Consider the following 15,793-nt stretch of genomic DNA (forward strand, 5'->3'; position numbering starts at 1 on the left):
GGTCCGGAATTTAGGCGGGAACTCCCGAGCCGGCTCGGATCCAGACTCGGATCGCGATATTCGGATCTGTCGGATCCCGAAGATCCGGTCCCGCTCATCTCTAATATATACATATATAAGAACCAATAGCAGTTTACAGAATATTATAACGGATAATAAAAGTCGCATTAGACATCTATGACTATGGTGTTGGTAAGACTTCCTATATATACCATTGGGCTACCCCATGGGTGTTATACACACTTCCTATATATACCATTGTGCATTATACACAGGTGAGTAAGTGTAGTAAGGTCTAGAGACAGAAAGAGTACAAATATCTGGGCCAGATGACCTATCAGTAAATTCCTCCCGGTATGTATGATCCCTAGATACTGCCTCCCTCTCGCTCACTCACAGCTCACCTGGAATCTCATAGGTACAGAGTATAAAACACTCGGACTCTCAGTTTCCTGGTTCACCGACCTTGACAAGTTATCTCTGTACGTGATTAAATATTTAGCTAGGTCACAACGCCATCAGTCTACACAAATAAGGCTGGATATGTGCTGAACATACGTATAGGAGAAAGCCAAAGATCTCTGATGCCAGAAAATGGCACAAATCTAAATAAAAGTTCTGTACCCGCTCTGCAGAACCCATTTCATGGTACTGCACCCGCCATACAATGTATGATCTGCACATGGGGGGTGATTCAGGTTGGTTTGCAAAAGAAAACTCCTTAAATGGACAAAACCATGCGCACTGCAGGGGGGCAGATGTAACAGGTGCAGAAATAGTTACATTTTGGAGTTATTTTATTTCTTTGCAGAGGAAATATTAGCTGCTTTATTTTTACACTGCAATTTAGATTTAAGATTATACACACCCCACCAGTATCCCCTCTAAGCTATGCGCGCGTGTGCGTGCGCACATAACTCGACGAGCGTGCGCACAGACATTACAACAGAGTGCACAAAGCAGCAGTGATCCTTTTTTGCAGTTCTGGACTCAATTAATGTGTGTTTCACCTATTAACTACATAATGTGCTGTGTTCTGAATGTTTAAATGTTTAATATAACTGTAGTAAAGTTAACACAAATGCTGAACGTCATTTTCCAGTTATATATAAGTGATGCACAAATTTTTTAATTTCCTTCCAAAGTTGCACAGCTAAAATCTTTTGCCGCACACAGCCTTCGTAAAATTAGAGGGAACATTGCACCCCACCAAATCTAACTCTCTCTGCACCTTTTACATCTGCCCCACCTGCAGTGCAGCATGGTTTTGTCCATTCAAAAAGGAGTTTGCTTTTGCAAACCAACCTGAATTAGGCCCATAATTACCACTAGAAGTTGAAAATGCAATTATCTGGTCCCAGGTGCTGGCATTTCTAGTTATGTCTTAGCTCATCACATTATTGTTATTATCCTGTATTTATATGGCGCCACAAGGGATCCACAGCGCCCAATTACAGAGTACATGAATAAGCGAACAGGTAACCGTGACTTATACCGCTTTTCCAACAAAATCCCGGAACATAAACAGGATTTTGACCTAGTATTTTGGTGGGTCGTGTTTCCACCGCCCTGTTTTCCTGGGTTGACACCTTTCCAGTAAACACGAGGTGGCTGCCCAATTGCCATCCTAAACTGCCCGGGTCAAAGCTATCTCTGTATGTACTTTACGTAAATATGCGAATGCAGCTGACGGCCATGATACTCAAAGGTGTGTGTAGATGCAATTCAACTTTGACAGGTCACTGGAAAAGGGGTATACCGTTGACTACAATAGATGACAGGTTACATACACGTAGCCAATGCTGGAGTGCAGGTAGATGTTGTATACTTTAGTACTGCATATGCTACGTGTCTCAGCAGACCACTATATCGCATCTCCACTGGTGGTACCGGGGTGGTGTCATGTTCTGTAGGTTAAGGTTAATGAGGGCATTTGAGATCATGTAGATATAGCTGCAGACTTCACCATCTGCTGCACCTACAGAGACCTGTCTGATCACATACTGTATATTATTTTATTTATTTATTTATTAACAGTTTCTTATATAGCGCACACATATTCCGCAGCGCTTTACAGAGGATATTTGAACATTCACATCAGCCCCTGCCCCAGTGGAGCTTACAGTCTATGCACACACAGACATTCTAGGGTTAATTTGTTGGGAGCCAATTAGCCTACCAGTATATTTTTGGATTGTGGGAGGAAACCGGAGTACCCGGAGGAAGCCCACGCAAGTACGGGGAGAATATACAAACTCTGCACAGTTAGAGCCATGGTGGGAATCAAACCTATGTCCTCAGTGCTGTGAGACAGTAATGCTAACCATTACACCATCCGTACATCGTTTGCATTGAGGACAGGCAAGTGCAAGCTGACAAGGTCTGTAAAAGCAAATGTACAGATAGGGACCTTGTAGTGGGATAGATGCGTACAACTCGGCTTGCGGGCATTTGCAACACTGAATCGACAGGGTTGCCGAGAGCTGAAGGGGGCCTGGGTCCTGGCAGTTGGGACCGAATCAGGGAATAACACTATGCGTGTCACCGTAAAGCGACACCGTGCTCTGCACAGGGGAACAATCTCCGAGTAGACTCTGTGGAAGCAGCCATATTGTGGATGGAGACAGTGCAGCCAATCACATCAATGGGGACTAGTGATGTCACAGAGGCACATGTACCATCCTGTACAGGGAAGGGAAGCACAAAATATATCTTAGTTTAATCAAATGGTGAGGTGGTAGAGCCCAAAGCACCACACCCTGCCCGCACAGGGGAAGGCTGCAGTGAGGATAATATGTATTTACTGTTTAGTATAAAACCCCTAAAGTGACAAGGGAAACATGAAAATTTACAATGAGACGTGCCCGGAGCAGGAGATAAGGTGACTCAGGGGAGGAATTCTGAGGTGGAGTACGCCAAACAAGGAGTGGAGATCCCATGTGAACATATAGGTTAATATATGACTTCAGGTCTGCGCATGTTTGCTGCACTTAGTACATAAATAATGTTATTTAGATGCCTGTGGTTGAGCCAGCATACCACAAGTGTCTCCACACAGTCGCTGGCTCTATCCCACTACATAATAGCACAGCGTTCTCCGCTACTGCACTCAGCTTGCGACATTCCATTTGTTTTCTATCCAGAAATGTAAATGGATTTTCCAGTTAGTTTATTTTATTGATAGAGTAGTAGAATGCTGTGTGCATTACATATCAACCACTAACCGGTCCTGTGCATGGTCACTCTGCATGGTATATTAGCCATTAGTGTGTCCCCTGCACGGTATATTAGCCGCTAGAATGCCCTCTGCATGGTATATTAGCCAGTAGAATGCCCTCTGCATGGTATATTAGCCAGTAGAATGCCCTCTGCATGGTATATTAGACCCTAGAATGCCCTCTGCAGGGTATATCAGTCACTAGAATGCCCTCTGCAGCGTATATAAGCCAGTAAAATGCCCTCTGCATGGTATATCAGCCAGTAGAATGCCCTCTGCAGGGTATATCAGTCACTAGAATGCCCTCTGCAGGGTATATCAGTCAGTAGAATGCCCTCTGCAGGGTATATCAGTCAGTAGAATGCCTTCTGCAGGGTATATCAGTCAGTAGAATGCCCTCTGCAGGGTATATCAGTCACTAGAAGGGATGCGGTTAAAATCCCGGCCATCGGAATCCCGATGGTTGAAATACCGACGCCGGAATTCCGACCACCGCAATGCCGGCACTTTCTTCCTCTATGGGAAATAGTGTGTCGAGCATAGCGAAGCACCGGGCCCGCTGCGTGGCAAGTGCAGCAAGTCCGCAAGGGGGCGGGATGTCAGCATTGCGGCGGGCGGGATTCAGACCGCCGGGATTTCATACTGATTCCCACTAGAATGCCCTCTGCAGTGTATATCAGTCAGTAGAATGCCCACAGTGGTGTATATCATTCACTAGAATGCCATCTGCAGTTTATAACAGTCACTAGAATGATGTCTCCAGTGTTATGTGCACATCGTGAGGTATTCCGGTAGGATTATGATCCGATGCACAGGCCCAAGGGTCGGAAGATGGATCCTATGATCTTACGTGCTGTGCTGCACATATAAGCTGCTGAGTGCGGGTGCAGACTGTATTGTTAGCACTATATTGTTAGCACATTGTGTGCAAAATGGGATGCGGTCATTTGGTCTACTGCATTATGGTCGACAGTCATTAGGTCGAATCCATTAGGTCGACATGCTAAAAGGTCGACATGAATCTAGTTCGAAAGGTCATTAGTTCGACAGGTCATTAGTTCGACAAGGTCATTAGTTCGACATTGTCTATGTCGACATTCACAAGGTCGACATGGAGTTTTTCACTGTTTTTTGAGCCAACATGTGCCGACAGGCGGTATTTCATGCCCTACCATCCACTAGGGCGTGGTGGGAGAATAAAATAGTGTGCCGAGCGTAGCGAGGCACCATGCCCGACGCATCGCGAGCGCAGCGAGCGATGCAAGGGGATGCAGTGCACTTTAAACTGTGTCCATGTCGACTGTGTTGACATTCAGGTAAAAAAACAGTGAAAAACCCCATGTCGACCTTGTGAATGTCGACATAGACAATGTCGAACTAATGACCATGTCGAACTAATGACCTGTCGAACTAATGACCTTTCGACCTAGAATCATGTCGACCTTTTCCCATGTCGACCTAGAGTCATGTCGACCGTTTAGCATGTCGACCTAATGGATTCGACCTAATGACTTTCTACCATAATGCAATAGACCAAATGATCCCAACCCCCCCAGAACACGGTAAAGAGGTCACTGCACACACTGAATTCTATTACCTCGTCTGCTCTTCCATAGCACACTTCTATTACCTGTCTCTCATTATATCAGTGCCAGGAATCCCTTACAAGTACAGTATGACCAATACATAAATCATTCCATGTTCTGTTACAGATATGCCCCCAACTGCTGCTATTGATTTACAGATCAAACAGACTGACGTCAATGCTCAAGACAATGGATTCAATATCGAGGTGTGGTCACAGATATGAGCGCACTACAAACCCCATCGGGTGGCAGTGTGGCACTGACTGCATTTGGGGAGAACACAGTCTTTTTCATTATTATTATTTTAAATACACCTCTCCTCAATAACTGTGATCTTATCAAACAAGGAGAATATATAATAATATTGTTACATTTTATTTATTATGCACCACAAGTGGTTGGCAGCGCCGTACATAGGGCACACATTAGTACAATACAGGGCACACAGAATATTACAGTGACATAGGGGCGCATTTATCATTGTATAGCGATGCCGGCGTGATGACACCGCCGGGCATCGCATTGCGGTATCATCTGATACCGCCTGGATGTATCAATTTGAGGGCGCAGGGACAGGGCTCTGAAAGGAGCCCAGGGGTGCGATGCTGGGCTGCCCGATGTTGATACATCGGGCAGCTTCGCATCCCCCATAGAAACCTATGGGGGATGCGTCCGGCGGCGCTGCAGGGGGGATCACAGCAGGGATCGGAGATCCCTGCTGCGGTCCCCCTTTAATACATTTCAGTGATACATAATATTTACGGTTAACCCCCGGAAACGGGTGTTTTCGGGGATTTAGCCGCAAATGTTACTTGATAAATGGGCCCCTGAGACACTACAACAGCACAGGTAACAGCAGCACAATGCTAAGTACACAACATAGCTGGGATGTAGGGAAGCAGAGGAGGTGTCCGTGTACTAACAGGGGCAGCACCGTACATAGGGCACACATTAGTACAATACAGGGGACACAGAACATTACAATGACTGAGACACTACAACAGCACAGGGGATTCAGTACTGAATCCCGGTGCCGGAATCCCAAAAGCCAAAATGCCGACAAGGGGGGGGGGGACGTGGATCGCCCCCCCTTGCGGGCCCGGTGCCTCGCTACGCTCGGCACACTAATGTATTCTCCCTCCAGGGTTGTCGTGGACACCCACGCTCAGTACACAATACAGCAGGGTTGACAGCACGCTCAGTACACAATACAGCAGGGTTGCCGACCCTCCCGGAATTTCCGGGAGTCTCCCGAAAATCGGGTCCCCCTCCCGGCCCCCCGGAAGGGTGGGCAACCCTCCCGGATTCAGGGGGGACCCCCGCTGTCCCCCGGATCGCGGCATTAAAATGCCGCAATCCTCGGGTCTCAGAGGAGGGGGCGGAGCTAAAACGGCACAGTCGCGTCATTTTAGCCCCGTCCCCTCAACGGAGATCCGTGAATACGGTGCTTTAACTGCATGGGGGCGGGGCTTAGTGATGTCACTCGTAAGCCCTGCCCCTGAGCGGCTGCTGAAACTCTCCTCTTCAGGTTTCTCCCGGAGAGGAGAATCTTAAAGTCGGCAACCCTGCAATACAGCTGGGATGTAAGGAAGCAGAGGAGGTGTCTGTATACTAACGGGGCAGCGCCGTACATAGGGCACACATTAGTACAATACAGTGGACATAGAACATTACAGTAACTGAGACACTACAACAGCACAGGTAACAGCAGCACAATGCTCAGTACACAATACAGCTGAGATGTAAGGAAGCAGAGAAGGTATCTGCGTATATCTGGGACAGCGCTGTATATAGGGCACAATACAGGCCACACAGAATATTACAGTGACTGAGACACTACAACAGCACAGGTTATAGCAGCACAATGCTCAGTTTACAATACAGCTGGGATGTAGGGAAGCAGAGGAAGTGTCTGTGTACTACCAGGGGCAGCGCTGTACATAGGGCACACATTAGTACAATACAGGGGATGCAGAACATTACAGTGAATAAGACACTACAACAGCACAGGTAACAGCAGAATAATGCTCAGTAGGGATGTAGGGAAGCAGAGGAGATGTCCGTGTACTACCAGGGGCATTGTTGTACATAGGGCACACAATACAGGGGACATATAAACATCCCATCATCTTACTTGTCATTCTTTAACATGTAAAACCTTAAACACTTTAACTAATTACTATATAAACCTGAAATAACGACTCGGAGACTTAAGGTGCCCATACACTAGTAAGATTTATCTTCAGATCTGGCTGGTTGGAACAAAAACATGGTTATGGATGAGTGACAGTTTGTCAGTTTTCCAGCATTTCCAAGCAAATGGTCAACTGTCATTTGCTCACATCCATAGCCGTGTTTTTGTTCCAACCAGCCAGATCTGATGATAAATCTGCGTGTGTATGGCCACCTTTAGGTTTGGCAGAAAATGTTAACTGATTTATTTATCGGAAATGTTAAGCTAATTTGATTAATTAAATTAATTGGTTGATTAATGGTGGCCAAGAAAGAACGGCTATTAACTCAAACTCCACCCCAACTACACACGTAACTGGCCTAACTCAAAATAGCGGTATCCAACTCACCTCACTGCATTAACTACTCACCCAGCCGGGTGGGGGTCACTGACCCCGAAACGGGTGTTACAGCAACAGGCCTAAATCAATGAGAGGTGAGAGCACCGAAACAAACCATATACGCAAGATCAATAACTAATGTAAACTTAATTTTATTAAAAACCTGCCGTTCTTTCCCGCCAATCAGCTAACGCGATTAAAACCTTCCACCCACTCAAAACCCCACCAAATGGGGAGGGCGGGAGGGAATTTCAGCAGGAAGAAGAGGAATCCTCCTCCCCTTCCTGCCCATATACTACAGTTAACCTAGGCCAAACCCACCCGGTCTATTGGATCCCCTAGTCATATGTTTACCAGTGTGACGTAGATGGGGATGTTTAACCCACTACATGCCTATTGCAGGCACTGCGTTATTCGAACATTACAGTGACTGAGACACTACAACAGCACAGGTAACAGCAGCAGTACAATGCTCAGTACATAATACAGCTGGGATGTGGGGAAGCACAGGAGGTGTCCGTGTACTACATGGGGCAGTGCCGTACATAGGGCACACTCAGGGGCTGGCTGGCAACTTTTAGCCTAGGGGGCAAGTCCAGAGCACTGGCCCATACCCCCCCCCCCCCCCACCACCACCACCACCACCAAACACCCCCCCCCCCCCCCACACACACTTTCTGGAATACGGAACGCTTGTGTGGCCTATCATAAGGGGGCGTGGCCTATTCCCTGATTGTATTGTGTACCTGCAGATTGCACATTGTGATGCTAATTACACATTATGCCGCACACCTTGATGCCCATTACACTCTATACTGTGATGGCAATTACCCAATGATCCCCACACCGTAATGCCCATTACGCCCCATACCATGATGCCCATTGCACCGCACAATGTGATGTCCACAGTGCCAGATTTGCCCCCACAGTGCCAGATATTCCGCCACAGTGCCAAATACACATATGCCCCCACAGTGCCAGAGACACATATGCCCCCATAGTGCCAGATATTCCCCCACAGTGCCAGAGACACATATGCCCCCACAGTGCCAGATATGCCCCCACAGTGCCAGACACACATATGCCCCCACAGTGCCAGATATTCCCCCAGAGTGCCAGAGACACATATGCCCCCACAGTGCCAGATATGCCCCCACAGTGCCAAAGATACATATGCCCCCACAGTGCCAGATATTCCCCCACAGTGCCAGAGACACATATGCCCCCACAGTGCCAGATATGCCCCCACAGTGCCAGATACACATATGCCCCCACATTGCCAGAAATGCCCCCACAGTGCCAGACACATATGCCCCCACAGTGCCAGATATGCCCCCACAGTGCCAGAGACACATATGCCCCCACAGTGCCAGAGACACATATGCCCCCACAGTGCCAGATATGCCCCCACAGTGCCAGAGACACATATGCCCCCACAGTGCCAGATATTCCCCCACAGTGCCAGAGACACATATGCCCCCACAGTGCCAGAGACACATATGCCCCCACAGTGCCAGATATTCCCCCACAGTGCCAGAGACACATATGCCCCCACAGTGCCATATATGCCCCCACAGTGCCAGATACACATATGCCCCCACATTGCCAGAAATGTCCCCACAGTGCCAGAGACACATATGCCCCCACAGTGCCAGATATGCTCCCACAGTGCCAGATATGCCACCACAGTGCCAGAGACACATATGCCCCCACAGTGCCAGAGACACATATGCCCCCACAGTGCCAGATATGCCCCCACAGTGCAGAGACACATATGCCCCCACAGTGCCAGATATTCCCCCACAGTGCCAGAGACACATATGCCCCCACAGTGCCAGATATGCCCCCACAGTGCCAGACACACATATGCCCCCACAGTGCCAGATATGCCCCCACAGTGCCAGATACACATATGCCCCCACATTGCCAGAAATGCCCCCACAGTGTCAGAGACACATATGCCCCCACAGTGCCAGATATGCCCCCACAGTGCCAGATATGCCCCCACAGTGCCAGATACACATATGCCCCCACAGTGCCAGATATTCTCCCACAGTGCCAGAGACACATATGCCCCCACAGTGCCAGATATGCCCCCACAGTGCCAGATACATATATGCCCCCACAATGCCAAATACACACATGCCCCCACAGTGCCAGAAACACATATGCCCCAGTGCAAGAATTTGCCAGCAGCAACTCACCATTGTTGCTGTCTCATCTCCATCTGCTGCTGCTGGGGGAGGGGGGGGGGGGGGGGCGGGGGAGAGCGCAGTACATGCCCCTCCTGCCCAGACCCCAGTCCGGTGCACCCTGCAGCCCCAGTCCGGTGCAGGCCGCGCACCTCCTCCAGCTCTCCTGCGCTGGCCGCTGCTTCCAGAACACGGACGCGGCTACAGGAAAATGGCCGCCGGCCTCCTGCACTGAGGACATGTCGAGAATAGACGCTGTGCGCATGCTTGGGGGGTCTCCCAACTGCCACCCCCCGCAGCGGGACAATGCCTGCCGCGGGTGGGACAGCGGGACAGGACCCGAAAATCAGGACTGTCCCGCTGTAATCGTGACAGTTGGGAGGTATGTAGTAGATCTCGAGGACAGGTTTGGCCACCACTGAAGTAGACATTGTAAATTATTCAATAGTCCCCCATGGAAATGTGTGAGTAACCCTTTTCCAACAGCTCATACCAGGCAGGCAGGGGAATCGTTGGTGATAGTAGTATTGTTTGTGCTTCCCCAATAAAATGTAGAAGATTTCCCACTAGGGAACATTAATGGATAAACATCCATTCGCTTTGCTGGGGTGTCCGCCCACATCATTCGATGGTCGGTGACCAACGAATGATGTTCAGCGTGCACGCTTATATAAGTGACTTTTGAGTTACTTACATTTGCGTGCACGCTGGCGTGATATGGGCGGGCAGCTGACATCCGGTGATGTCAGCTACCCGGCCCACAAACCCGCGTCACTGCCTCATTACCATGAGAACGCCCATCGTTCTCATAGAAACGCCCATGGAACGCTGGGCGTTACCATATGGTAATGGGGCAGCCCGGCGCTCGCCACACTTTATAGAACGGCTCCACACCGACGTGGATAGTGGGGGTATGAAAAGGTCGGAGGACGCGTACCGCCGCCCCTCGCTGGATTGCTGCGCTCACCATGCTTCGGGTTGGCGTCAATAGTGGGGTGGCGTTAACAATGGGGGGACACTTCACATACTTAAAACCCATGACGGTGCATATACAATCAAAAATTGGGCCCATTGGAAGCAATCAGAGGCCCCCTCTTCAAACGCACTGATTAACAAGATGTGGTATCTTGCATCTATGGAGTACATTACGGCCCTCCTATATGACAGTGTCAAAAATGTCATTCAATTTGGGACTCAGTCTTGGTACAATCTGTACCAAAGGCAAATACCTGGCCTGGAGTGAGCTGGTCTCACACCAGACCCATTTAGCCCGGGTCTGCCCCTTCCTCTCTCCCTTTTTTTATTTTATTTATTTTTTCATTATTTTCTAAACGCTTCTTTATGTGAATACTACATATGTCTCTGATAAAGATATAATATGCTTTTTTTTAATTTTCTCTTGATTATATTTAGTAAAACATGTGAAAACGAATAGCCATTTGGTGGCCAGTTACTTGCCTATATGTTTTGCTGTTTTATTAACATTACTATAATGTACTGGCCTTTTTGTTGTAATTGCCTTTGGCTATTCTAATAAAATATACGTAAAAAAAAATTGTACAAGACAAACTGAAAGAAAAATAAAAGACTTTGTTTAGTCTGTCCTACGCACTGTGCAATGTATTCTAAAGGGGCCCATACACACTGCGATTATCGCATGCGGTTTGAACTTTTAAAGTTCAAAACGCATTGCATGTGCGATAATCGCACCGTGTACCTGTGGGGCTGCGATGCGCGTCCCCGAGGGTACAATATTGTATAGCACAAAAAGTATCTGCAGGCAGTACTTTGTGCTACATTGCATCACTTTAGTAGTACATGATGTGATGCAATGTACATTTAGAACTATTAACTTTTAAAAAAAGAGGCTGAAATCGCATTGCATCGCATCGCACCCCCAAAGTACAGTACATCGCATCCACTTCAAGCTTAAGGCCCCCATACACAAGGGCGACTTGTCCTTAGGACAAGTCACCCCCGACTTCCCCCTGAGCTTCCCCAGCTGCTCCCCGGGGGAGCTTGATTAGATTGGCACTTGATGTGCCATTTTTTACATGTGATAAATCGTCTCGATTTATCACATGATAAAAACCCGGGGAGCAGGGGGGGGGCTACAGAGCAGGGCTGCTAGTGGGAGCAGGGGGGGCTGGGGACGCTGCGGGGGACACAGGCGGCATAGAGCCGGGCAGAGGGAGCCGGGACCTGTCAGTGCTAGAAAAAAAAGCCTATACAATGAATGGGCAGCCTGTGATTGGCTGAGCGCTCTCTCAGCCAATTGCTGACTGGCTGAGAGAGCGCTCAGCCAAACACAGGCCGCCCATTCATTGTATGGGCTTTTTTTTTTTATTCAGTACCGACAGCTCCCGGCTCCCCCTGCCCGGCTCTATGCCGCCTGTGTCCCCCGCAGCATCCCCAGCCCCCCCTGCTCCCTCCACCGCCGCGCCGCCCCACTAGGTCCCAAGTCGGGTGGTCGGACGTGCAGCAGGTCCGACCACCCGACGCAGATCCGATGCGCACGGGACCGCGCATCGGATCTGAGGGGACATCAAAACTAGCCGATTTTGGTCTGATTTCGGCCAGATCCGACTGATCTGGCCGAAATCTGACCAAAATCGGCTAGTGTATGGGGGCCTTTAAAGTTCAAAACGCACAGCACACAAAATCGATGCATGTATGGGCACCTTATGTAAGTAAACAGCGACGTTATACGATATTGTACTTTATATATTGGACAGGCCTGCTCAAGGGCACCGTGATTTGATTCTGAAAAGTTTGGAAACCACTGGTCTGTAGTGTCTAGGTCGTCTCCAAAATGTCGACACTGACAAAAAGGTCAACATTCAAATTGTCGATATTGACAAAGGGTCGACACAAAAAAGGTGAAAATGTTGCGACACATGAAAATGTTGACATGAGTTTTTATTATAAATTGTATCAATGTTGACAACTGTCGACACGCTCCCGCAATTAGTGTAGCGCTTCGCTCACCATGCTTCGGGCCAGGTTCATGTCGATGTTAAAGTAAGAAAAACTGAAAAAACACGTCAACCTTTTCACGAATGGTCCTTTTTTCATGTGGATCTTTTGCTCGTGACGACTTTTTGTTAATCGACCTATTCACTAGCCACCTAGATCATGTAGACCTATCCCCTTAGCACCGGGTTAATGCGGCGCACAATCTCATATTGACAAATAAAGATTTAGAGCCCGCTTCGCCTTCGCTATGGGAAACCAGATGGCTTTGCCTCCAGAAAGCACCGATGTTCTTTACTAAACAATGAATCATTATCTCGAGTGTGTTTATATAATATCATATAAATACCAATCTCAGGTATTTGTGTAGGTAAGTATTTACATGGGCAAGAAGCCACATGTACTTATGAAGTAAACAATGAACTATTCTTTCTGCGTTAAAATAGGTCTTAGACAAATCCAATTTCCCTCCGTTGGGCACTCCTTGTTTTCTGCCGCTGTAGTGGCTCATTCAGATGGGTCTGCTGATAAGGTACACAATACAAAGCATCGTCGCTACGTCTCCCGGGCGACATGGCTGTACACACGCCAAGGCCTGATTACACATGATCGCAGACCTTCGGTGCCTTGTATGATACCAATTATAACGTGCACCAGAAAATGAAACACTATAACAGAACACAGCCCGGAGTGTAAAATAAAACCTGGCCAGGTATTTCTCTCTCTCCGTAATATAACAGGATTGCGCTCGCCTTGGCGAGATGTCAGAAATTTCCAGAGGACCTAAGGCTTCACTATAGACACCGGGTGGTGTAACAGAGAATCAGGCGAGAGGCACAAAGGTCATTTCATCTGGAGAGCTGTGAGATTTATATTTCAGGTGGAAATAATTGGATTTGCAGTAATTGGTGAAGCTTCAACTGTGGTAGAACTACAAGTTCCAGCATACACTGCCATTCTCAAATTCTTTTTATGTCTGGTCTGTGTTTTGTAAAGTGAACCGGTCATGTTTGTCACTGAAGAAATGAAAACTGAAATGTTAGATGACCGTCGAGTACCAGCGTCTGGGCGGGATGCTTTATTCCTTGCAGATATTATGTGATATATACATCACTTATTGTATGCACAGCATTGTACAGTAATGTAATTGTGTCCCTACATAAGGTGGCACCTGGGGTGGAGGGCTTGTTCATTGCACGCGAAAGGTGCAGTTGGTGGCAAAATGGGTATGTACTGTATGAAAAGAAAATACCAAAAGAAATCTGTTGACCTTTTTTAATTGTGTCGACTTTATGACTGTAGACCATATTGTGTTGACCTAGACATTGTCAGCCATTCGGATAGCATCTGGGAGTATATATATATATATATATATATATATATATATATATATACACATAATAGGGAAACCTACGGACACTGGCATCCCAAAGGAGGGAGTCCCAATGGGTCAGGTAAAGTATACTCCCCCCCCCCCCCCCCCAAACCTCCTTTCTTGCAGCCTAACCCTAACCCTACCTGCTAGTGCCTAAACCTAACCCCCATAACCAGTGTTGGTTTTCACTTATGGGCATTATGAAGCCACTGGCTTCACTGTGACTGGCATTGACTTCCTATTGGAAGCCCTACCTGCCAGTCACCCGCATGACAGGCAGTCATGTGGGTGACAGGCATTCCAGGACTGCCAGTCCAGGGTGTGATAGGCAGATAGCTGGCTTCCTGTAGGAAGCCGCTCCCTGCCTCGCCGTGCAGCCCTAGTCGGCTTCTATGGGCTGCAGATAGGGCATCACACGCTGCTATTCCCCTCTCTCCTACAAGCCGGGAGAGGCAGAGCACGCATGCGCGGTGGATGTGTGCGCGCGGATGCGCACAACAAAGGTTGCATGGTTGCACAAATGCCAGGGCCGACTCGTAGGCCCAGTCTGTCACTGGCTGCAGCACCGCCGCTCCAATAAGAATATCTGCTTTGCTTGAGAGCTAATACACACCTTACATTTTGTTCCCCCCAGGAGGTCGGCCAACCTTACAGCAGCCAGGGAACTGTACACCAAGGTACGATGCCTCCCCAGGGAACTGTACACCAAGGTACGATGCCTCCCAAGGAAACTGTACACCGAGGTACGATGCTTCCCCAGGGAACTGTACACCGAGGTACGATGCCTCCCCAGGGAACTGTACACCGAGGTACGATGCCTCCCCAGGGAACTGTACACCGAGGTACGATGCCTCCCCAGGGAACTGTACACCGAGGTACGATGCCTCCCCAGGGAACTGTACACCGAGGTATGATGCCTCCCCAGGGAACTGTACACCGAGGTACGATGCTTCCCCAGGGAACTGTACATCGAGGTACGATGCCTCCCCAGGAAACTGTACACCGAGGTACGATGCCTCCCCAGGGAACTGTACACCGAGGTACGATGCCTCCCCAGGGAACTGTACACCGAGGTACGATGCCTCCCCAGAGAATGATTACATTAGAGGTTGCTGAGGCCAGCAAGGTTTTTCCAATCGGTTAAATAAATAAATGAATAGTCTTTTGTCGTCTGATAAGCGCCACCCCAACCGCGCAAGACCTCAGCAGGTCTGAAACCCATCAGGACTTATTTACACAAAAAGCTATAAAGATTAAACATCATTAGTGGCCACTCAGCCCAACTCAGAATCCATCATTTACAGGTTCAAATTGTTCAGTCATTAAGTCAATGTTAAGATAAGGTTTCCACAGTCATCTACAGTCTATGCTGCCCCTCCAGCTGGTACAGAGTAGGTGTTGTGCACATAGGGGAGACCAGCACACATGGCACATACTGGCACGCTGGGAGAACAGCAGTAAATGAGCACCGGGTGTCGTAGATGCCAGCACTCAGACCAGAAAACAGACCTAGCAAACGCTGTAATATGGTAACAGCTGAATTCAAAAAAATGGTCTGTTCACAGGCATAACCCCAAAGACTGGAAACATGGGGACATCGTCCATGTAATGAACCCACTGGATCATTTAGCTGTTTATATACCCACCCACATTTGGGGACTATGGCTAGATGGTTATTTGTGTGAAATTGAGCCTATGGGGAGATATTGGGGGCTATTCTTCCCCTCCTCACAGCACGGGTTCGCTCGCACAGGCTGTGAATGGATGTTTGCATAAACATCCATTCGTATGCTGCGGGGAACACCCACATCTTTCGATGGTCACCGACCATCGAAAGATGTGGAAGGTGCATGTATATAAAAGGGACTCTCAAGTCT

At 48.3% G+C, this 15,793-nt stretch overlaps 1 long non-coding RNA gene across 1 annotated transcript; it reads left to right on the top strand.

The window, feature by feature from the left end:
• Positions 1-2,701: 2,701 nt before the first annotated feature.
• LOC146045773 (uncharacterized) lies at positions 2,702-15,138 on the top strand. Its single transcript, XR_014465596.1, has 3 exons — positions 2,702-2,881; positions 4,930-5,009; positions 14,551-15,138. It is a non-coding gene; the product is annotated as an uncharacterized LOC146045773 (long non-coding RNA).
• Positions 15,139-15,793: the final 655 nt, after the last annotated feature.

This window comes from Crinia signifera, chromosome 11, assembly GCF_055691185.1.
Source record: "Crinia signifera chromosome 11, ASM5569118v1, whole genome shotgun sequence".
Taxonomy (NCBI): domain Eukaryota; kingdom Metazoa; phylum Chordata; class Amphibia; order Anura; family Myobatrachidae; genus Crinia; species Crinia signifera.